Source organism: Thermobia domestica, chromosome 7 (assembly GCF_964235325.1).
Source record: "Thermobia domestica chromosome 7, izTheDome1.hap1.1, whole genome shotgun sequence".
Taxonomy (NCBI): Eukaryota; Metazoa; Arthropoda; class Insecta; order Zygentoma; family Lepismatidae; genus Thermobia; species Thermobia domestica.
Window position 1 is genome coordinate 30162012 of NC_137460.1, and position 23846 is coordinate 30185857.

The 23846-nt window shown below is 33.9% G+C and overlaps 1 protein-coding gene across 5 annotated transcripts in view; it reads right to left on the minus strand.

Annotated features, from left to right (window-relative positions):
• The window catches only part of LOC145689967 (uncharacterized), a 70471-nt gene that overhangs the window by 25712 nt on the left and 20913 nt on the right, over nt 1-23846 (minus strand). For 2 of the 5 annotated variants that reach the window (XM_081764361.1, XM_081764360.1), the window contains exon 1: nt 10426-11304. The exons of 2 other annotated variants lie outside the window; for them this stretch is intronic. The gene's annotated coding sequence lies outside the window, so the exon portion shown is untranslated. Of the gene's footprint in view, nt 1-10425; nt 11305-23846 lie in introns of those variants that run through there. One more of the 5 variants, XM_081764363.1, reaches the window with a different exon arrangement.

A 23846-nucleotide genomic window follows, 5' to 3' on the forward strand; every position in this document is an offset into this window, starting at 1 on the left:
TTTACTAGGTCCATTTTTTCATCGTCCGCTTCTTCCTCTTTTTCAATTAATACCTTTCGGTCAGTTCTCTGGTCATAGAGAACCTTTATGTATTCCTTATAGACTTTAAGGTTCCTCCCAAAAATATCCGAAGGTGAGACTATTTTACTCGGGACTGTTCTAAATCAGCACGAAGAATCATTGTATTCATTTCCCTCCTTCATCTGTCTTGGGGACGAAACAATATTGTAGTATTCCCAGTTACTTTTCACATCTCCTTGCCGTTGAACACTTTGTGGTTCATCTGCTTTCCTGTTCGTTTCCTTCTTAAGGACGAGAAGGTGCCATAACTTTTACCCTCTCATTCTCCATCGAAAAGCCCATAGGCACTCGGTAGAAACTGACTCTTTATTCTGAAAGTAAGTAGGTCCTTACCTACGTTGGCCGTCCAAGATATCTGCCATCTCCTGTGAGGGGTATATTGGGATTTTCCAAACCATCCATTTCTAGTCATATATGTATAGGACAACAATTTGATTACTTTCGCTAAATAAGAAGACAATCCTATTTGATCTACTTACATTATACTACGTTGTACTGACGTGCAGCTGCCCTTTGACTTGACACAACCTGTAAAGGCCACCTTTATTTGTCTGTAAAAATACAAGCCAGTATGTTTCGTGGAAAGAAAAGTATGTTTGGAGATTGGCTAAGTTATTATTTTTACAGTAATAGTAAGCACACTTTCTGAACATTGTTCATTTTACAATTTACAAATAGCGAGCTTTATAGTAGATAAGATACCTAACTACGAGGGCACTTTTGACCACCCCTGACTGACCATAACTTCTAGCAATATCAAATTTTGTTGCTTTCTTTTGGAAAGACGTCCCGTCTACCATTTCTGAGATAGAGATTCTTAACTTTACAATGATCAAATTTACTAGAACCTGCAGTCTGCTTATAGCTTTTATCAGTATGAAAACTTACAATTATATCAGCACACATATCAAATTGTCTAGAAATTAATCGAGTAGTTAGAGTTCTAAAAAACAATCTTCTACATTCTTTTGTACACATTGATAAGTGAGAAATGAAAACATAATTTTAGTTTCTTTAAGAATATTTAACTTGCTTCCGCAATTTGGTTAACACACTACAATTGGCATTCTTGTCTCTCTACTTTTTATTGTTATTTTTTCATCATGTGGAGCTGTTGCACCCAATTTATATAAAACATCAATATTATTACCAGACTTTAAAAATGTTATTTTCAATCCACCTTTCCACATAACTTCTTTACTTAAAAAGCCTGGAATTAATGTTAGCGGATACAAAACTGTAAAATCTTTTCTCAGTTTCGAAAACTGCTTGTTTTAAGTACTCAACTTCTCGTTTGGAAATCTTTAAAGTTCCGATAGCTGTATATGTTATTCCAGGCAGATACATCCTATCTATAATTACTCCATGTTTTCTAATTTCTATACTAAAGAAGATGGGAAGAAATTATTTAAAAGTTTTATTGTATCATTAGCACCAAATATTCCTCCCTCTTGAGCACCTACAACTACAAATTTCATTAGAGTCTACTCTGTGAGGATGAATAAATCCACTCCTACATCATAATCAAATTCAATATCTTTCTTAGGTTCATTCAAATTATCATATATTCTATTTGCTGTAAAACTTTCCAACACATAACTCTCAATACTCTCAATGCTATTTATTATAAAGAAAATCTTAATGACGCTATCCTAACTTTAGCATTAATAGCACTACCAACTCCAAAAGCAGCGAGTCTTTCACCAACTGACGCATCTTTACTAAATACCCTCTTCCATGCTTTAATTCCTAATGCTTTGTCTGCAATATGTCTTGAAGCTGTATCTCTATTATCTCTGTAATATACAGTATATATTGTGTTCTCTACAAGCATCACTTAATGGGTTAACATCCTTATCTCCTATTTCTAATCTGTCTTCTAGCTTTGTTCCCGGGCCACATTACGACATACCAGGAATATGTAAATCAAATGGGTTTATTAATCTAGTCGTTTACTAATCCTTTACCAAGTTTCTTATCATTCCAATATCTTGGTGACAATGTGTTTCATATCTTTCTTAAATAACCTATACCTTTTGCATCGTTAGGAATATGTTGTGAAAGCTTATTATTATAATTTTTACTATACCTACTTTCTCATTGTAAAAGTTATTACCAGCTTTTTCTTCTTCATCTATAGCAATTAATCTATATATTAACTTTCGAACATCATCCATCTAAATACATTGTTTAGACAGTTCAGATTATTGTTTAATTCCTTCTCCAGACGTAGATTTAGGAGTTAGAGGTAAGTTTGCTTTAACCTTTGTCTTCCAACTAGGTTTTAAAATATGTTTGTATTTTGCACTTGTACTAGACGCAATTCTTTTATTATCTGGATTATAATTTTGAAACGCAGCATCTGATTTTATTATTTTTTCATAACTTCCAAAATCATCATCATGGTTCAAAACAATCAAACCTACTAACAACCCTATATGATAAAAAAAAATGATTCACTGTCGGAACCTAAATCAATGTCTATCACTTGGATTGAAACTTAAGAAAATACATAGCGTAATAGAGCTCGAACAGACCGATTAAAATATTACATAGATTTAAACACACAGGTGAAAACTAGAGATACAAGTGACTTTGAAAAAACTTCGAGACAAGCTCATGAATAATTCAGTATTCGGAAAGACAGTGGAAAATATTAGGAAGAGATATAAACCTATAAAAATAGAATGTGACCCAGCAAGAGTAGAAAAACTAATTGCCAAACCGAATTTTGAACATAGACTTATTTATACAGAGAATCTACGTCAATCATAGTGAATAAAACGAAATTAACTTCCATTATAATGTGATAAAGCAAAAATACCAAGTCAAAATAGAAGTATATTATACAGATGATGATAGCTATATATATATATATCATTTTCAAAGAGGAGATGTATACGACAACACGAAATATTAGATTGATTACTTCGACACAAGTAATTACCCTAAAGATAACAGATACAAGATACCCCAGATCAATAAGAAAATCCTGGCTAAGTTGAAGGATGAGGTTAAAGGTACGATTATAGAAGAGGTTGTAGGTTTAATATCTAAGACGAACTAAAAAAAAAAAGCACCTGAAATGGATTTAAGAGACAGACTTTAAAGGTAAGTACGATAAGGAAAAGTGTTCTAAGGAACCCAAAGGTGTAAAAAAGTGTTGTATATAAAAAACTTACATTTGATGAGTATAAAGACTGTTTGTTCAACCAAAGAGCTTACTATATGAAGAATTTGATAAGAAGTTATAGGTATGATATATATATAGTTTGGAAATAAATAAGTTAGCTTTAAGTTGTATAGTTCATAAGTGATGTGTTTTAAGAGATAGGATAAATATCCTACCATGGGGTCATTATAAGATACAAGAGTTGTAGATATAATTCTTAGATATAAGTTACTTGCAGCTCTTGGATATAAGGTTTTATATATATTACAAAACCTATGTGTAGACCATAAACTATCTCTCTGTAAAATATTTTTTAGTAGCTGAGCAATGGACTTCAGAAAAGTTATTATAAAGACACTTCCAGAAAAAAGGATAGGCAAGTAATGAAAATGTTCATTGTGTGGAAAGTTACTAAATCTAGTTACAAAAATCATTAACTCTGGTTATCTTTGAAAAGTTACTAAATATATTTAGAAACAAGTCACTAGATCTCTTTTTGAAAAAAAGTTACTAATTCTAGTTATTTCTTGAAATAGTAACTAAATCTGGTTATTTCTGGGAAAATTTGGTTACACCCTGTGAAATTATATGCTGCTAATGAGGGATACATCATAAAAGCCTATGCTCTTGTGGTGTGTTATAGTCAGTCAGGGGTGGTCAAGAGTGCGCTCGTACTTAGGTATCTTACCTACTCATTATGATGTCAAGTAAGAGTGAAGGAGAAACTCTTTTACAGTTTAGGATTAAAATTAAACTTGTCTTCATTATTTGTATTTTGGTAGGATGGTTGTATCCGTATAGCGTTCGTTTATATCAAAAGTACGAGGTATCTAAGATCTGGTAACAAACTCAAACTCAATATTTCCCTCTTTGTCATAAGAAAACAAAGAGAAAAATTCAACTCAAAAATTAACGTGGATTAACACTAAACTTCGACATAGCAACACAGCAAATTCTATTGTTTGGAAACATGGGACACTGCATAGTTCAAAGAATTTATATTTACGGAATTTGAGAAAATTTATGACCCCTTTAACTATGAATAACAACGATTCGAAAATTAATATAGTAGAGGTGACGAAAAACACTGTACAAATTGAAAATAACGGTAAAGATAGTTTCGGAAAGTTGCAATTCAATGATATTCAAGACTTCTTTGAGTCACAAAATGAGAAATTAACTGAAACCGATTTCGAAGATATAGTAGGTTGTAGTTAAAGAAACAGAACTAGTACCGAAAAGGTAACATTAGATTTAGAAAACGCCATGAAAGACTACGGTCTCAGTGGATTTTCCATAAAAACTGATCCATCTATGATAAGAAGTATTTCTTCAAAAGAAATGTCGATCAAACTAATGCCAAATAAAAGTCTCAATTACTAGATTTTTTTTAAGAAGCTACGAAACACTAATAAATAAGAGTACTACTAAGAGTGACAACTACGCTATATTTGTTAAGAGTCCTCAATAAAACGCAATCTTTATTAATACTGATTTGTAATTTCATAAATGTTCGATCCCCGGCCCGGCCAATTTAGTGTGAAGTGAACAATAGGGTGCCCCTGCGTTTTCTCGGGTACTCTCGCTTTTTCCCATGTTTTTATTCCATCAATTTTTCCTTTCACTTGCTTTAGTCATCCGTCTTCCTTAGCCTAACGGGCGTAACAGTGAGATATTAAACTAAAAGATTTCACTTCATTTCATAAGTTCGTAACTCTGGATTTATATTATTATCGATTACATTTTCACTTCTCCATTCTTAGTTTTAACATTCGTAGCTTATATAAGGTAGAAATACCCCGCAAATAATAAGCTTTCATTGTACTTCATATGTATACTAAAAAAGAATCTGTCTTCTGCATCTAGCAAAACTGACGACTTATCTGCGTTATAATGGAAAGTATTTCAAAATCCTTCACATATATTGTTAAAGCATTAATCTGTATAAAATATTAAGAGTATTAATCTATTTATATATATATTTAGTCTATGCATTTCTTTGATAAATGCTCTCTAGCGAGTTATGCATCTTTCTTTAATGTAAATTACTGTATTTCGGCCAAGACAAACAAGTGCATACTTCGTAATATTTTATTTGTTATTTTCGAATATATATAACAGATAGCTATTCCTTGAAGATTTCTTAATAGTAATCAAATTATACATATTGCCTTTGTCGATGGAAATTACATTGAAGTGATCAGCGTAAACGAAAGAATTTGTTCCTGATTTTGGGTCAAAACTGTTCTTGATAACATTTTTCAAATTTTAAACGTTTATAACAATGAACTTTTTCTACCACATGCTTTTGTAATAGAAAAAGTTCCTGCCTCACTCTTTTTGTTATAGGCCTTCTTCACGCATGTTGGAAAAAACGAAAATATGGAAAAGAAGGAGTTAAGTTTTCAAAGCTTTGGCTAAATTATCATAAACAATGTATGACTCATCTAATATTCTATTGTTATGTTCTCCCTGATGTGGTTTAATTCCTGTAAGAGTATTGGTTTGAATGTTAAAACAATACTTTCTGCAAGTCTTCAATGTAAATCTATTGTTTTCTGAGTGGAAGATTTAAAAGATGAAATAAAAAATAAGTAAAGCAGATATATTGCTGACTACATTAAATACTAATACATTTTTTTTTCGTGGTTCTGTATTAACCAGATCATAGAAAGGCTGCTTGCAACCAGGATTAATGTCGTTTTTGGATCAAAAGATCTTATATATTTCAGACAAGAATTTGCTTGTAGGCCTTAAATATTCAGAACTACATATAATGTAGCAAAATCCAAACTATCACTTAACTCTGTATCATGCATTATTTCCTAGAAAGCACAAACACCTGATTTAAGGGCCGTTCAAAATTTTGTAGAATCTCATCTAGAAACTAAGCATTGCCCAAGATAACAATTTTTTTATCCATTATTTTTGGATCACACCTAAAATTCTTGTTGCTTTTTTTTTCGAGATACTACTGTTACTATGAAATGTTTTAAGTGAGGAAAAGAACGAAAGATTTTACAAAACTGGATTCCCAAACAATATTCTGTCATTGCTTCATATGACTGAAAGTTTGTTCTCGAATTGTTAGTTCTAAGTACGGTACATGCCCTGCATGTTATTGTACAATCAGAAGCTAGAGTAATTTGATAATTTTACTGTTGCAAATTTTTGAGAATCCACTATGGATGCACAAGTAGTTGTGCAAGTTTGCTTCTTTTCCCGCTGTGAAAGATAATGAAGAAAGTGATAATACAAATCGAGCTACACCCACATTACAAATTCTAACTAGTAAAATGACGTCTACTACATTAAGCACTAAAGTATTCTACAACATCCCTTTTGTCTGCATTTAACCCTGTTTTATGTCAATGATGATTATTTTCAAAATTTGATCTGTACTTACTACTGGACACAAAAATGGTAGATAGAAAGAAATCTGGCACAAAAAGAGAAGAATTAAGGGTAATTGTATCACAAAAAGGCACTGATTTCGATCGAAGCTACGGCAGGAGCAACTTCTTACGGAAACAATTATGTTCGAAGGATATAAATAAGTTAAGATATTTCATGTAAGTTCCATAGTAACCAAAATGTTAAAATAAAAGAACCGCAATGTACAATATACGTAACACAATGTATGCACATTATGAGTGACCGATTCTAATTTTGTAGCGATTTATGTTAACACAAGGCGATATTTGGGATAGAAGTGCGCAATTGATTCTTGATTTTTTTCACTGTGTTGAAATCTGCAAATTTGCGACAACCAATATGGAGTGAAACCGAATAATTCTACATCTCGTAACGAATTATACCAAATTTTAAAATAACGCAAACAGTGCAATAACTATAATATATATTATGCTGACTATCTGGAAAATAAAACGCAAATTTTATGCGAAAATTATGAAATGAAGTGTTATTTAGAATTTCAGAAATGATTAAATTATTAGTGGGGATTGGCATTAAGAAAATTTCAGAAAGCACGGTCATGATATGAAATAAGGTAATTATATCGTTCTTCGGATTTGCCGATATATTTGATTCGTATAAATTCATCATAATTTTGAGCAAATCACTTATTATGATAACGAACAAAACATTTTAATTAGGTTCAAAGGTATTGATGACGTTTGTTTAAGAATAAACAACGAAAGGAACCAAGAATAAAGAATTACGTGCGTAGTCAACACCTTCAATATTCAATGGAAAACGACTAATATCTTGTTGATACCTGGATTTGTATAGACACTGGTTTCCAGCAGTTCCGCAACAAAATGGTAATTTTAAGTTTAAAATTAATGAGCGTATAAAGAAGAGGATTGTATTTCGTAACTATTTCTGGCGACAGTGTATTTCTGCACACAGTAATACAGTTGTGTTTTGTGTTTACAACGCAGCGTACCTGATTAGAGGAACTCGTTTCAAGCAAAACATATTAAGGTTCTTGCAGATGAAATATATTATCACTAACCTACGCTATTAACTTAACGTAACCTTCGTCAGTTTAAAATTTGTGACGGTTTGTAAAATTTGCACAACTGTTATTTATTTTCATTTAAGACTAGGAACATGCTTATGGTAAAACAGGAAATACATAGCTCTTAACACATAATATTCCATGAAGAAGCAATAGTGAAGCATGGTGGTAAGGAAGGCAGTGTGTTGAGTGATGATGTGTATGGAAGTAAGTTTCCCAAAGGAGTCCGACATGATATTTCTTTCACATATTTAACGCACCGTCGCGATACCCAGAGTCTGCCAACTTTGCCCTGCTCTTATTTGGGGAAAAAGAGCTTACCGTTCCATGTTATTCCCAATAGGTTAAGGTACACAGGTGAAAGCAAGTGACTCATCACGGAATAATTGGTGGTATGAAAATGTGGGAGTACACGAGAAAGCCCACTAACACGCTGTTGTCCACCACAAACTTCTTTGGCCGGGGATCGCACTAGACACCCCAGCGGTAGGCGCTTTACTACTGAGCAACAATGCTTTGTACTCTTACTCGGGTTATATACAATTTTTCTTTAGTTACCACGTACAGAAGTTTGTTGGAGTCTTCTGCACTCACGTGTTTATGGCGATATTCGCATGTCATATTGACATTCGTAACCTTTAAGCTCTCCTAAAGTGAGTCTGCAACAGAGAATACAACACTGCTACTAAGATGTTAAGTTCAAATGTAATCAAGAACTAAATATACCATTAAGTTATGTATGGTCCCACAACGTACGACTGCACCACGCAATCTATTCAATTAACCAGCCTATTCTATTTTATTGATCTAATCTGCTATACTGTGAAGATGTGTGTATTGGAACACATAACGAAACACTTTATTTCGTACTTTGGGACATTTTCTTTTTGAATTCTATGCAGTAAAAAGCATCATTGTTCATTTAAACTTGAATCAGTTTTCTTCTTTTTCTAAGTTCATTCACTTTTCTTACAAAGTAGTATTCTTGCTGTCTGTTAATTTCTTCTACACATGTAATTTCTTATTAAGTAAAAACGACAGATTGTTTCCCTGTCAGCATTTCTATCATCACCTCACCTTTGGTTAATCTATGAGCACGGTGCGGTCAACTTTTCTCTACTCGTCTGACACGTTGTTGAGTTTTTAATAATGGATTACAAATTCCGAGAAAAATGTTTGATGATATTCCTGTGCACTCTAAGTTTTACGGAGGGGACTTAAGAAACGAAGACCTTAACTATCAAAAGAGAGATTTGCAAGAGAAACTACTAAACCTTAAATGTAGATTTCTAAACATTAGCTAATTAGTTTTATTGCGGCATATACGTGTATATCTGTATAACTCGGCTTGTGATTATAATTTCCACAACATACAATTGCATAAGAGTCATACTTTTATGAAAATAATATTTCGCGAAACTATTATATCTTCATAACAAACCTTAACGAATAATAATTATGGCATTTTGCACGTTTATATATATATATATATATATATATATATATATATATATATATAAAGGACTGGATAGATCTAGGGGAACAGAAAAGAAAAGAAGTTTGGTTCTGTTAAAACACTATTCATATGTTATAAAATTACATTAACATATTCATATTTATTAACTTACATTCATTAATCAGAATTGTCAAACTGAAAAGCTCGAAAGGATTAACGGAATAAATGCCTAGCGGTTGTTGAAAACTTTTTTATTTTATTTTATTTAACAATCACCATATACAGCTCAGAGGCCATTTTACACTGGATATCTACCAACAACAATGGAAAGGATTTTTTGGGAAGGTATCAGCCAGGGCCTGTTTAGTAGGTACCATTCCGGCATTTGCCTGGTAGGACTGAGGAAAACCCCAGTAAGGATGGCGACCGTGAATCGATCCCGCGACCTCCCGAATGCGAAGGCAACGCTCTACTACTTCAGCTATCTCGCTCGGTTGTACCACTTTCAAATTATTTCTTTATTTTGTAATAAACATACAGAACATTTGTTCGTCCAGTATTAGTTCTCGCACACCACTCGAAATAATTGCTGAAAAAATATATTTCTTTTACTGTGTTTTTTTTTGTTTTTTAAGTTTTTATTCTCCCCTAAAACCTAAGTGATTTGCGATGGGCGACATGAAAATATCTCATTTACACAGACAATATTCAAGGGACCCCAGAAGTAAATGCTGAAAAATTACATTTGCTTTACGGTTTCTGCATAATATGCGTCTGGAAGTAGAACATAAAAGCTACTGTGTAAGAAAAAAAAAAAAAAAAAAAAAAAAACTGTGTTAGGTGGCCTCTAAAAGAACGAATGATCAGGACGGAACAGGGCAAATCTGGTGGGTCCGCGCAAGTGCACTTCGGCAACGGTGGGTATACGCGTAAACAAGGATAGTTAAGAGAAATGGGTTTTTGCAATGATACAAATTTTCGTATCACTTGTCGTTGTTTGATAATAGTAACGCTTTACTTGTATATATAAAATACAATTTCTGCATACCGTGCAAAAATACACCGCCACTTGTAGATAGCACGTAATACACTCATGTTCCATATACACTCACTTATTTTATCCGTCGTAAAACACCTTTAATTATTTTACACTTCAAACTATACATCTGTTAACCTCACCTGCAGAAATGATTCTTATAAACATATCTTTTCATGCAGGGTAGTGAATTTTACCTGTAGATTTTCCAAAATATTATGTGGGAAAGTAAACCAAAGCCCTTTTATTACTGAATAAATAAGTCAATTCCTCTGGGAAGATACGTTAAGATTTTTGTATGATACTCTCCAAACTTTGAAAATTAGGAACACTAACACGTTAGTATGTTTGTTTATTTTCTTTCTTTGTTTTCCTTTTTTTAAAATACGTTTACAAGGTACATCACTTCGGTGCACATTTTCAATCTGCACACATTTTAAGAATTCGCCAGGTAATTTAACATCCGAAAATGATAGATAAAGTTGTTTGAAGTAAGAAAACTGTAAGTATTTTCTTATCTTTTAGGAAAAAAATATAAATCTTCATGCTTTTTAAAGCGGTAGAGAGATAATTGGTGAGAACTTCAATTATTCGACAATTTTTTCAAGTAGTTAGTATCAATGATCTGAACTTTACCTACTACACTTCCTGTCCACTAGTAATGGGTAGTTCCGGAAGGATTCGTTCCAAAAGAACGAATCCTTCAGAGGAATGAAAGGATTGAATCCCTGAAAGGAATCGGATTCATTTGGGCGGATTCACTCACGGGGTAGATTCACTCAGGAAGTTAACGGATTGAATCAGTGGATTCGGTTGGTGGAACCAAACAACAGACGAGTGCATTGATATGAATGGAGTCGGATTGATATTGATGGGACAAAAACAGTAGTAAAGAATAGACCGACACTGCATAACAGGGAAGCAAATAATGAATGTACTGCGCATGTTTGGAAACAAGCAATCTTACGCGCTCTCGTGTCACTTTTCTGCAATATTCTGACCATCGCAACTGCTGTTCCAAGTGGAGGAGGAGGGGGATATCGGTTGCTAGCCTTATCACTATTTTTTTCTCTCTTTCTTTTTCTTTTTACTTTTTCACAGGTGTTCAGCGTTACCAGGTCTATAGATTTTTATTGCAAAATGGATAATAAAACTATTTGCTGTTACACACAAACTCTTATTCAATATATTCTGGTGTAATGTCAATATAACACTATACAAATATAAAATTTGCAATTGGTTGTTTGATTAGGTTTTAGCCTAAAGGGCATAATAGTGGATATTAAACTGAAATGAATTTTTTTTTATCAGATAATTCATGATAAGGGCACTCATCTATTAAGATGCTGAAGGAATCCAATTGTTGTCGCGCTTGTTGTCATCAAAGAGGGCCTTGTTGTTTCACAATCAACATTAAAAATGGAATGAAATTCTAAACCAGACTAGGGAATGATACGTATGTCATCTGTATTTAGCAAATACGAGCTATAAAAAAATGGAACCTAAACCTTACAGATTCTCCCCCTTCTGGCATTCATCCAGAAAATTTTCTCCAAAACGGTAAGATCAAAATGTGACTATTTCCTAAAGGACCGTGATATAGTGATTTACTGCACAAGAATGATATGATATAGTGATTTACTTACCTTATCCCTTTCCCTCTCGAGCTCCTTCGTGGCTAAGCGGTTATCGTACGCTCGTTTGGCATGGAAACCCCGGGTTCGATTCCCGGCTGAAGCTTATGTGGTTCGGATTCCACATTAATCAGTAGGTCCCGTCTCATATAACCTAGCTACTGAAAGGGACGATAAACTAAAAAAAAAAAAACTCAACTCCCTTTCCCTCTCCCTGAGAAATATGTGTGGAAGAAACTCTGCTTATGAGTTCCCATAATTCACCACACTTCTTTCATACTTTTGCGGAAGGGGAGTTTAGCTTCTCTTTCGGCATCGAAGATATTAATGTATGTGATGTGAGACTACAACCTAATGACAAATCCGAAACACACGAAAAAATGAAAATGAAATCTTTCAGTTTACGTCCCACGGTTATGCCGGTTAAGCTAAAGGAGACGGTGATTATAAGAAATGAATAAAATGGTGGAATGAAGTGGGAGGAAACGGGGGAACACCCGGAAAAAAACACGAGCACGGTGTTTGTGCACCACAAAGTCCACACGGCGCTAGGTGGGATCGAACCATGAACCCCAAGCACCGGAGTTGAACACTCTACCACTGAGCCACCGCACCACCCTCGAACCACACGAGTTGCCACTGGAAATACAATTCGAGCCTCCCGCGAGAACCAAAATTGCGCGTAACGTTTGTTATTATTATTATTATTATTATTATTATTATTATTATCAGTGGCGTATTTACGATTTTGTTTCGGGGAGGGCTTTGCTAACTTTCGGGGGGCTAGGTTTTGAGCTCCTGATTTCGAATCCGTAACCCGTTTTTCTCCAGGACGTACCAGTTTTCAGGGACAGAGGGGAGGGGTGTTTCGATATCCGCCCGAAGATGCTATTCTCCACCCATAATAATTTGTAGGTTATAATTTAAATATCAATATAAATTATGCAGATAAAATTGCATCAAAAGTTAAACACTTACGTGTCACTTGGTTTTCCTACTACTCTTGTAATTACTACAGGGTGTCTCGCGTGTCACATTCCAACAGAAGTCTGCCAACATATTCACACTCCATTTTCCACTGTAGCGCCTATCCATGGCAACTATTTGCTGGTGAAACCTTTCCCCGTGTTCGTAAGGGACCTCCTCCAAGCTGTACATTTCAGGGAAGAAGTCCAGGTGGCAATGGAGGAGGTGTAACTTTAGGGACATGTTACATCCCATGTTACGAAATGAAGTAATTAACCTGCCCACAATGTCTTTGTAATCAGGTGACTTATGATTCCCTAGAAAGTTACTGCACACTTCTCGAAAGGTCTCCCAAGCCTCACTATCCACTTCATTAAGCTAAGGAGAAAATGTAGTATCCTTAAAAACGTCTCTGATTTGAGGCCCCGTAAAAACATTATCTTTCACCTTGGCCTCGATGAGTCTTGGGAATAGTTTTCTAAGATAATTAAATGCTTCACCATCCCGGTTCAGGGCCTTGACGAAGACCTTCATGAGCCCTAATATGATATGAAGGGGTGGTAAGAATATTTTCTCCGGATTCGCAAGACGTTCATTAGCCACGTTCATCTCCCCTGGGACCAGTTGCTTCCTTGGCGGCCATTTTGAGATTGTGTACTGATCTTTAGCTCGACTATCCCAATGACACAAGAAGCAGCACTGCTTCGTGTAACCTTCTTGTAAACCGGTGAGGATGCCAATAACCTTAAGGTCAGCGCATACAGACCACTGGAACTGTTCGTACTTTATTTTCTGCAATAGGTTTCGCATATTCTCGTATGTTTCTTTCATATATACGGCATGAGCAATAGGGATAGCTGGCTTGTCATTGCCATTGTGTAGTAACACTGCCTTGAGACTTATCCTAGAGGAATCTAAGAATAGCCTCCAATCTTCAATGTTGTAGTTCAACTTCAGTTGTCCCATAAGCGATGGAATGTCACCGCAATACACCAAATCACCATCCTTTGTAAAATTAAGAACTAGGCTCACCTCTCTTTTCCTATACATAGATATATGCACATCTTGGCTTAGTATATTCTATTGTTTAAGTCGTGATGCAAGCAACAGGGCCTTAGACTTGGGAAGGTTTAAGTCCCTGATCAGATCATTCAGCTCTTCCTGACTTATCACATGTGGTTCATTTGTGTCAGGCACCGGAGAGTAATTGGGATCTGACTGTGTACTCGAAGATTGTACAACATCCTCACAAGCAGCAGGTTCTTCATCGGATGAAACACTGAACAGGGTGTATGAGTCTGGTGGTACGGGTACAGGCAGAAAACCATTATGTTTCACAGATCTCGCGGAATCCAAGTTAGGATGCTGTATTTTATGTTTCATGTTTTTTGAGAAACCTTTCATATTAGTCAGGCAGAAGTAGCAGTCTGAAACATGATCACAGGGCTCGCGGCACACCATAGATAGGGCGAACGGCATCGATTTATGTGCACCTGTCAACAATCCTGTGTTGAGTACGCGCACATGAGTTGCAACTTTGTTTCGGAGCCCAAACGCGATCCTGGTCGCCGATTTTACACCCGAAGTACAAATGGTAGGCTGTCTTCAGGAACGGTGACAATGGTCTACTTTGTCCCTTGAAAATCACTTCCCCATATGTAGCAGAATGAACCTGTCGAATTGTTGCAAGTTCTCGGCATCTTCGTTTAACACAAACGTCAATATTTCGCGCAGAAATATTTTTAACCTACGGTATACACAGACACAGCGTAACTCCACCTTCTAACACGAAGATCAACTCGAAACTGAAATATTTGTTTCACGCGACAACGTGGTGTATGTATTGGAGCTTTTTTTTTTTCAACAATTTGTCTGTCAAAAGGGAACCGACGAATGATCGCAAGTTGAATACGAAACCTTTCTCCGTCAGTAACGCCTAAACTTTAGTGTATGCAGTGTGGAACGACAACAAATCTTTGCAACCCAAGGGGAGGGGGGACGTTTCCGGGGGGTAGTGAGCTAGAGAAAAGAATGTTCCTGGGATATAGCCTAGTAACAGTTCTTGGATTAGGATAAAAATTCATAATTATGCACTCCAAAAACGGAAAACACATTAAATACGCAGGAGCAAGGAGTGAACTTCTTTATAGACAATGGCAGATCTAGTCTGGGACCGGGGGGCGAGCTTTTTCATCGTCGAAAATAATTGAAGCTATTATTATTTATATATTTTTGTATAGTAAACTTATGATATACTTATCATAGTCTGGGTTCTGACTGCCTCTCCCTCAGGTTTTACCTTCTAGATTCGCCACTGTAGACACCCCATTTTAAAAACAAAAGGTAGGAAAAAGATGACAAAATGTCGGTGTTGCCAATATAAAATTATTTCTACATAAAAAAATATATTTCACTTTCAAGTCTATTCGTCAGTTACTGTGTATAAACATGGATTTATTAATAGTATATTAGCATTTACTTTCCATTGAGAGTATGTCTTATCGGTGAAGAACCAGAAGCGGTATGTCTTCATCATTGAAAAATCAGGCGGTATGGCATACCAGCGCATAGCGCCTCACTTCGATCACTGCTTTGTGGTCTAACAAAGTTCTCTTTAATTCTCTTGTTTTAAAGCAATCTGTGCACCCACATGCTAAATCCGTAAGTCATCGTAGCGCATATAGGATTTCGTGATACAATTTTAATATTTTGTTGGGCAATTTATATCTATTCTTAACTAGCGTTATCAATTTATTAGCCACCTTGTTTCCTCTCGTAACAGTTTCTTATGTGTGTTTACCATAGTTCAGGTTTTCATCAATTATTACCTCTAGGTATGTAAATTCTTTAACTCTGTCTATTTTATGATTGCCTAGTTTTATTTGTGGGCCTCTATTCAGTTTTCTACCAAAAAGCATGTATTTTTTGACCGATAATTTTAGTTTATTTTCTTAACATCGATTGTTTAGCTCTTCAACTATAGCATTTGTTTCCATTTCTTTTCTTGAATTGGCTGATAGTATTATCGCAATATCATCTGCAAAGGCTATTATTCTGTCTGTTAGATGGTTAGTATTTAATTTTTCCAGGCAGAGTTGTATCAAAATGTCCCACATTAATGGCCCTAATATTGAGCTCTGTGGGCAGTCTTTTTCATTACGAATTAGCAACTCCTCTTGCTCCATTTGTACTGAAATAATTCTATTTAAGTACTATTTAATCATATGAAATGAAATGAAATCTTTATATTTAACGTCCCACTGTTATGCCAGTCAGGCTAATGGAGACGGTGATGATGAGAAATGAGTGAAATGGTGGAATGAAGAAAGTGGGAGGAAACGGGAGAACCAGAAGAAAAAGAAGAAGAAGAAATAATAGTTATAATAATAATAACGAAGATATGATAAATGTATACAGAAGGAATGATTACCTGTATCAATGAATAGAACAATCGACGATCATTTTTTCCGGAGTTGATGAGAAGTATAACGAAAATCCTTTAAGGACTTTCTTTTAGCTTTAACACTAGAGGGACCGGATGGGTCAAAATGACCCATCACCATATTTTAATATTCCACTGTAAACGTACTTGAAATACTAAGGGAATAATATTTTATGAATTTAATGCTATTGGCCTTAACAAATTCATAAAATATTATTCACTTAGTATTTCAAGTACGTTTACAGTGGAATATTAAAATATGGCGATGGGTCATTTTGACCCATCCGGTCCTTCTAGTGTTAAAGCAAAGGAATAGGTATGAATAATGTTCATATACAGGGTGTCCGAGAAGTCCTTCCCTGATTACAGAAATTGATAACTCAGGCTAGAAATAAGATAGAAGTATGAAACTGGTGTTGAATTGTTTACAAACTATAAAAGTTTTTGTCTGTGTTAGGTTTCTTCTGTTTTACCAAGTCTCAATTGTTTTTTGTTTTAGGTCAGCGTGTGTATGGGCAGCATCATTGTACGGTATGACTTCTATCTACCTTCCATCATCATCATCAACAGCATCATCGTCATATACGTCATCTGTAAAGTTCTCATCAAGTGGCCATATAAAAAATAATATTAAAGAATTGTGTGTATGTGTTGTGTAAAAATGTGACTTTTAAAATCATTTGCACAGTGAACATGAAGAAAAAGAAGAAAGAACTGATGAAATCCTTTTTTTGAAAAAAAGAGATGTACTATATTTATAATCGTTTTTCTTGTGTAAATATTAACATCAATAAATAGTTTGTATTCTTCTTTTTCCTGTTTGAAAAGAAATGTTTTATTTTTTATTATTTTCTTCCATTTTCTAATAAATAATTATATTTTATGATCAATTATGTAATTAAATAAATATATCATAAAACCTATTTTTAAACTCATTGAATTAAATAATTTCATATTATGTTTAATAAACAACCTAAAACTGATATTTAATTCAATGATGTAATCATATAAGTAAATAATAATAAATTCAAATACTTAATAAGATATTCTTTCGTAAATTAAAACAAGTATGTGAATTCAATATTACCGAAAGAGCAAATGAAAAAAAAAAGTTCTCTAAAATTTATCTTCAAACGTAGGCACCAGTTCTTAAAATAGGTAACATAATAATGCAAATATATTTCGATTTGACTGGGATTACATACATTGGATTTAAACTTCTAGGCACCAGTCATATTTAATACATTACCTGGCGATCGGAACTTTTCGAGTGTGCATAAAATGTATATTGGCAGATAATGCATTGTATTCCACGAATTCATTATATATTAATGTGTTATTACTTTGAAAGTAAAACTTTTCTTTTCTACAATCTTACACGGAACAGTCTTCTAAGCTTACGAACGACTTATAATTTTCTCTCGTCCGCTCTGTGTGTGACTTATGTTTGGTCTATCATGGTACACTTAAGTTAGATTACAAGCATATATCGTGTAATTATTACGTTTAGTACATCTTCTGACGTCCACAAAAAGTCGTAAAAATGTTTCAGTTCAGCCTTTTGTTAGGTTTCGCAGTTATATTGCATCAGTTACCATAAAAGAATATTGTCTTATGTAACAAACATTCGTTATCTGGGGACAAGATGGATCAGTGGTTGAGCGCTTACCTCTGGTATTACATGTAACGATAGAAAATGCATGGTTTCGGCGGAATAGTAGCCCTACCTTTTACTCGTTTTAACAATGGAAAATCGGTTGACTTAATGTTGCAAATTACTGTATTTGAACTTTTAATGCTGTGAAACTGCTATTACTTTTACTATTAAAAATAACTACTTCCAAACTAAGGTACTCTTTATTTACGGACAAGGGTGCATGCACACAAACTTCAAAAGTACTTTACTAATTTTTATCCCCATGCTACTAAATAATATTCTTCACATTACTTCTAACAAGCCCACTTGCATACTCCAAGTTCATTCTTGCTCACACGAACTCTCTGACTCATGCCAAAGCCGGCCATCCTCGTGCCCACCACAGACTATTGACAGTATTCTCACACTCTTCACAGACTATTTGCTATACCACATTCTCCACAGATTATTCACTATTAAATTCTTCCACATTCTTCACATATTATTGACTATTACAATTATATATATTAAGAAAACTTCAAAACTGTTACGGTATATATTAAGTTCCACCAAAACGAAATACGGCAGCCTCAACTTATCCTTATAGTATTTGTATATTGTATCACAGCACAGCCCTTTATGACAGTGTTCATAAAATATTTTAGTTAAAAATGAATCAATCAATTATCGAGACCTCCCTGGAAACATATGGGCTAACACGTCCCACCATCGATATGCACTCACATAAATTTTCAAAGTCGGCGGCGTTGTATATTAGCTCTAAATGATCTTCGAACCATGCTTGGTTTTCCTCCAGTTATGAACACTACTGTTGTGCAAGGCATTTACCAGCGCTTGGATACAAATTGCACTAGTCATTCGTCCAGGAACATAAATGATCTTACGTGGACTTTAGCAATGAGAAATAAATTTGGACCCTTTTGCAGCACTACGAATAATCTCGCCGTTTTGATCGGTAGTCAAATCTCAAGAGCATCTAGTCTTAGGTATTTTCTGCTGATACCAAGTGCACAGAAGACTTGCTCCACAGAATGAATGGATGTGAAAGCGAGTAATTAGGATCAGAGTAATATTAGTTGTTTGATTTATTGGCTCATACTTATTGTTGGTGCTAAAATTTTATATTTTGTAAAGAAGGAAGTTACTACCCGCATATACAAGTATAGTTGTAACTATATTCCTTTTTATATTTTTGAAAAATAATATGGTATGTGTGGAGTTTTCTTTTGGAAACTTTGTTTTCGGTGCAAGACTCAATGAAATTTACTTTAGAAGCTAACAACTACTTATTCAGTGAACGCTATAGGGCGAGAAAGAAAGACTACATTGCCTCAACATTTCTTTAAAATGCATCCCTTGTTTTTGATCATCTGTAAAGGCATTTTGCCTTAAAAGGAAATTGTGAGGCACATTTTATCAATGAAATATTGGTCTCTCTGTGAAAACACAAAGAGCAGAGGAAGAGGAAAGATATGATCTATTTGTGTCATGCTAATAAATTTTCAAATATAATGGAAAAATAATTCATGTCCAGTATTTACTAAAAATATGGTTATTAAAGTAGTGTTTACCGAATTGAAAATCAATATGTATCCTAGAACTTTATATCTGAACAAATTATGTAAGATTCAGAAGAAATGTAACTTTTAATATAACATTATATAATTGTGACATTTTGGCAAAGGAAACCAACGAGAAATTAATCATTAGCTTTAAAAAATGCTGGAACGATGACGTGGGAAAAATGGAAGTACACTTTGCCTTAGTGCTCAGATAGTCTCGATGCTACAAGTTACGTTAAACCCATAAACATCAAACCTACAGTAAAATTGTTTCTAGGTGATTGATTTGTGACCCATGTAGGGTTGTAATTAATCTGAAAAGCCGAAAAAGATGGTTACAAACCTACGTATAAAATTTGATCTCTCACTGATACATTCTGACTCCTAATTAAATTTCAGAAATCTAGCTTCCAGAAATTGTGCGTATAGGTCTCCCCCTGTGTGAACTACAACCTGAATTTTTTAAAGGCATAATTTACCATCCCCCAAATTGTGTCTTAATTTGACAAAATTCCAAGCAAACAGAAGCTGACCACTTCCTATAGGAATAATTTTTATCTACAAATGTTCAAACATTCAAACAAAAGATTCATCCGTTTATCCGTGATAATGAAACACAACCTCTATGTCACTTTTTTATTCACCAAACAACAGTACTTGCCTCCTTTTGTCCTTAAAACTCAATCTTTGAAGCCTATGGAGCATAAGCTTTTGCTTTTAAAATAATATGTTTATATACCGCGTTTCATGTTACTAACATACTGGCTCATTACTAAATAATATTTTATTTGCTGTTTGTTTCATTAAAAACGATCAATATTTAACTGAGTTATGATAGTTTTTTTTTTACATATTCAGAGAAAAATACACATAATTCAACAACACTAAATCAATTGATTATATATACACCTGATATTGAGCCTTCCTCCAAACGAGAGAGCATGAAACTAGTCTTCCTCCGAGATACATACAGAAAACTACATGTAACATAACTGCATTTGATGTTTTTATCTTTCGGATGAATCTTCTCAAGCCATCAGACGGGTAAAATTTTGTATGGCTCTAATGCGTAAGGAACTGGCCATTATACCAAACACAATCACATCTTCTACTTGATTTCTTCCTTCCCCTTGCACATTTCCTCGTGTTACACATACACTATTTCCCTTGTAAATAGAAGTTGAAAAACTAATGACATTCAGAAACATATGGGATTCTCACTTTTTCGTTTAATTACGTTCTCCTATAGTTTTAGTGTTGATGATGCACATATAAGTAATATTCACTTATTTATTTACTTTGACAAAACATTAGCTTAAATTATAAACTATAAAAAACGTTTGCAGTCTCGCAACACACTTGCCCAATGTTATCATATTCACTCCAAATATTCTCAAGATGGTTATTTTCATCCCAAAATTTCCAATGTGATATCCCCATAAATAAATATTATGGTATATGTCTAATTAAAAATTATGAGTTGACATGCTTAATATATAAATTTTCAATTACAAAATATTAAATATTTCAACTCCTACTTGATAGATTTTAAAAATTGGAACGAGATATTAACTCTAATTTTGAATTGATTTTTAGATGTACAACACTTCGCATAAGTGAAAAAAAAGTTCGATGAAACCTCACTGTTATCCAATATGAAAATAAATAATACTAACATATATAACATAATATTGTAATACTTTTTAAAGGAATAACATATTTTGGAAAATTAAAAATAAAGCCATAACTATTCCAAATCTCGAAATAACTTTTCATATTATAAAGCATAATCTATATGTGGTTCTACAGAAACAAAGTTAAAACAAAGTAAACGTTATAGATAATTCAAGTTTCTAACGATAAATCAATTGTTCAATTCAGTGTTCCACGCAAATAATAGAATAATTCTAGAATAATTGTAAGGAAAAGTATGCGTTATAGAAATCTCCAAGAATAACTCGGTTATGTTGTGTGGTGATTAACTGATTAGGACTTTCTCGTTCTTTCGTTCTAAGAAATGAGCGTACTGCGGTACGGACAACAATAAACTTTAATGGATGATTGATTATTGTGGCGCAATCGTCGTAAGTTTTTTCTCTTTGGATCTATAAGAAGGAAAGTGACAAATTTCTAAGTACTTCGTGTTACTCCGCAATCTTTTGTAATGCTGTGTCTGTTGGAGGTGCATCATAAAATTCTCCAAACCACACAAACGCAGAAAAATATGAGAGAAGAAAACTTGCCCATAATACTCGAAAACAGCCAGAACAAATGCAATTTATTTAGTTCAGTTTTTCAGAAAGAAATTTAATAAGAGGAAATATGGGGAAAGATTTTTTTTTATTTCCAACAAGTGTACGATTGGAAAAGAAAAGCAGCAGAGAAAAGAAGACCGACTCACACAAGATAATTTCAATCAAATGCCTATTATCTTTCAATCTTAAGCAAAAATTTTTGTTAAAAGACAGAAGTACAAAAAGGTGAGCTAAATAACTTACAAACACTTCCTGTAAACTTCCATTTTACTGGTAAATCTACGTCACAAGACAAAATGGTGTTCGAGAAGGCTGCAATCTTAAACCATGTGTGTGAGAATTTGGAATGAAAGTATTTCTAGGGCACTCTTTTAAGTATAAGTATTAGCAAATTACGTTACGCATCAACCTAAGATTTCGACAATTCGAAACAAAATAATAATAATAATAATAATAATAAGAACGTAACACGACAACTCTTGTTTAAACGCGGAATTTTAAAAAAGAACGACACCCAATATTTAAAAATGTGTTCCAAATCGCTAGTTCAGAAGTAGTGTACAACACTTTTTTGGATATTCCTAAAACAACAAAAAAAAACTATTAAAAAAAGACTTACATCAAAACTATTAACAGATTAAACTATAAGCCGTGAATCATGCAAAGAAAACCGAACACCCATACAAAATGTAACAAGTTAAAAACAAACGGGAATCAAAAATTGGCAAAGAAATTTCCTTCGAAATTTTACTATTAACATCCTAGTAGAAAACTATATAAAGAAGAAATCCTATAATCTGAAAAAATCGCTATGTCGACATCATTTTCTGGCGGTTTCTGTTTGGATCTCTAGCAAAACAGAAATCACCGTACGAACATCAGGAGCAGGGAAGAAAACTAGACTACTGTTAGTGTCCATGAAAAACTTCCCGTCCGTTTGTTGTTCTACGCAGCGCGGATGGTGAAAGGACAGTTACTAAGACACACCTGCAAAATGTAAATAAATGATTAGTCAAAAATGGAAAATGTAGACAAATCCTTATCTCTCATTGATCAAACGCCTCTTCACATTTAAAGGGAACTTATATATATATATATATATATATATATATATATATATGTGTGTGTGTGTGTGTGTGTGTGTGTGTGTATGTATGTTTATTTTATATAATTTATTTCGCTTAGAGTTTCCCAATAAATATATCCTTGGAGTTTTAATCTTACAGTTAGAGATAGAAAACAAATATTGACTGGGACACGTTCCCCATCCGTCTCTCTAACCATGACCGTGCACACACATAATAACAATAACTGAAAATGCTATTGTCATCCATTACTGTTTTTTTCCCTAAAACGACTTGAGTTTCTTTAGTCATAGTTCTTATTAGTTAAAATTATGGTAATGATGACATCGTTGCACAATATTTTTTGCGCAATTTCCAATTTTGTTGTCTGCTCATTAAGGCTTTATCTGTGTCAACAGATAAGGGTGTCAACATTTGCGCAATTTCAGTGCATCCTTCAAGTGAAAAGCAATATAGTAAAAACAGGTAGCTTCACTTTTCTTAATTGAACAATAGCAACTTACTTACTTCTTTCTGCAAGATAATTTTACTACATGAAAGAGGGATCATTTTATCCTGATATAAAACTGACAAAACGGAAGAATAATACTTAGTGAACAAACGGTTAAATCCTAGTACCACTTTCAGAGAATCTAAAAAAAGACCATGACTATCTGCATTGACAAGGATCATGTTGAATCATTATGTCGTATTTGTATTGAGACTTCTTTCGCCAAATACTAAACTACAGTTAACTGTTTTACATTCTAACCATATTCGAATTACGTACAAATTAGTTTGCAAATATGGTGATCAAGCGGTTCCCTATTCCAATAGGCCAGCAAAACATTCTGGATTGTTTTATTCTTTAGCAATGTCGTGTTCTTTCATATATTTGTTATTTATTTACAGTATTTATTTTACAATAGATCACGCTTTATTAGCCCAAACATTCTGATTCGTTAAAACGCCTGCACTCAGAGTTTCCCTTACATCTTGTCACTTTTTGGAATATCTTGGAGAATTTTTACATTTCCA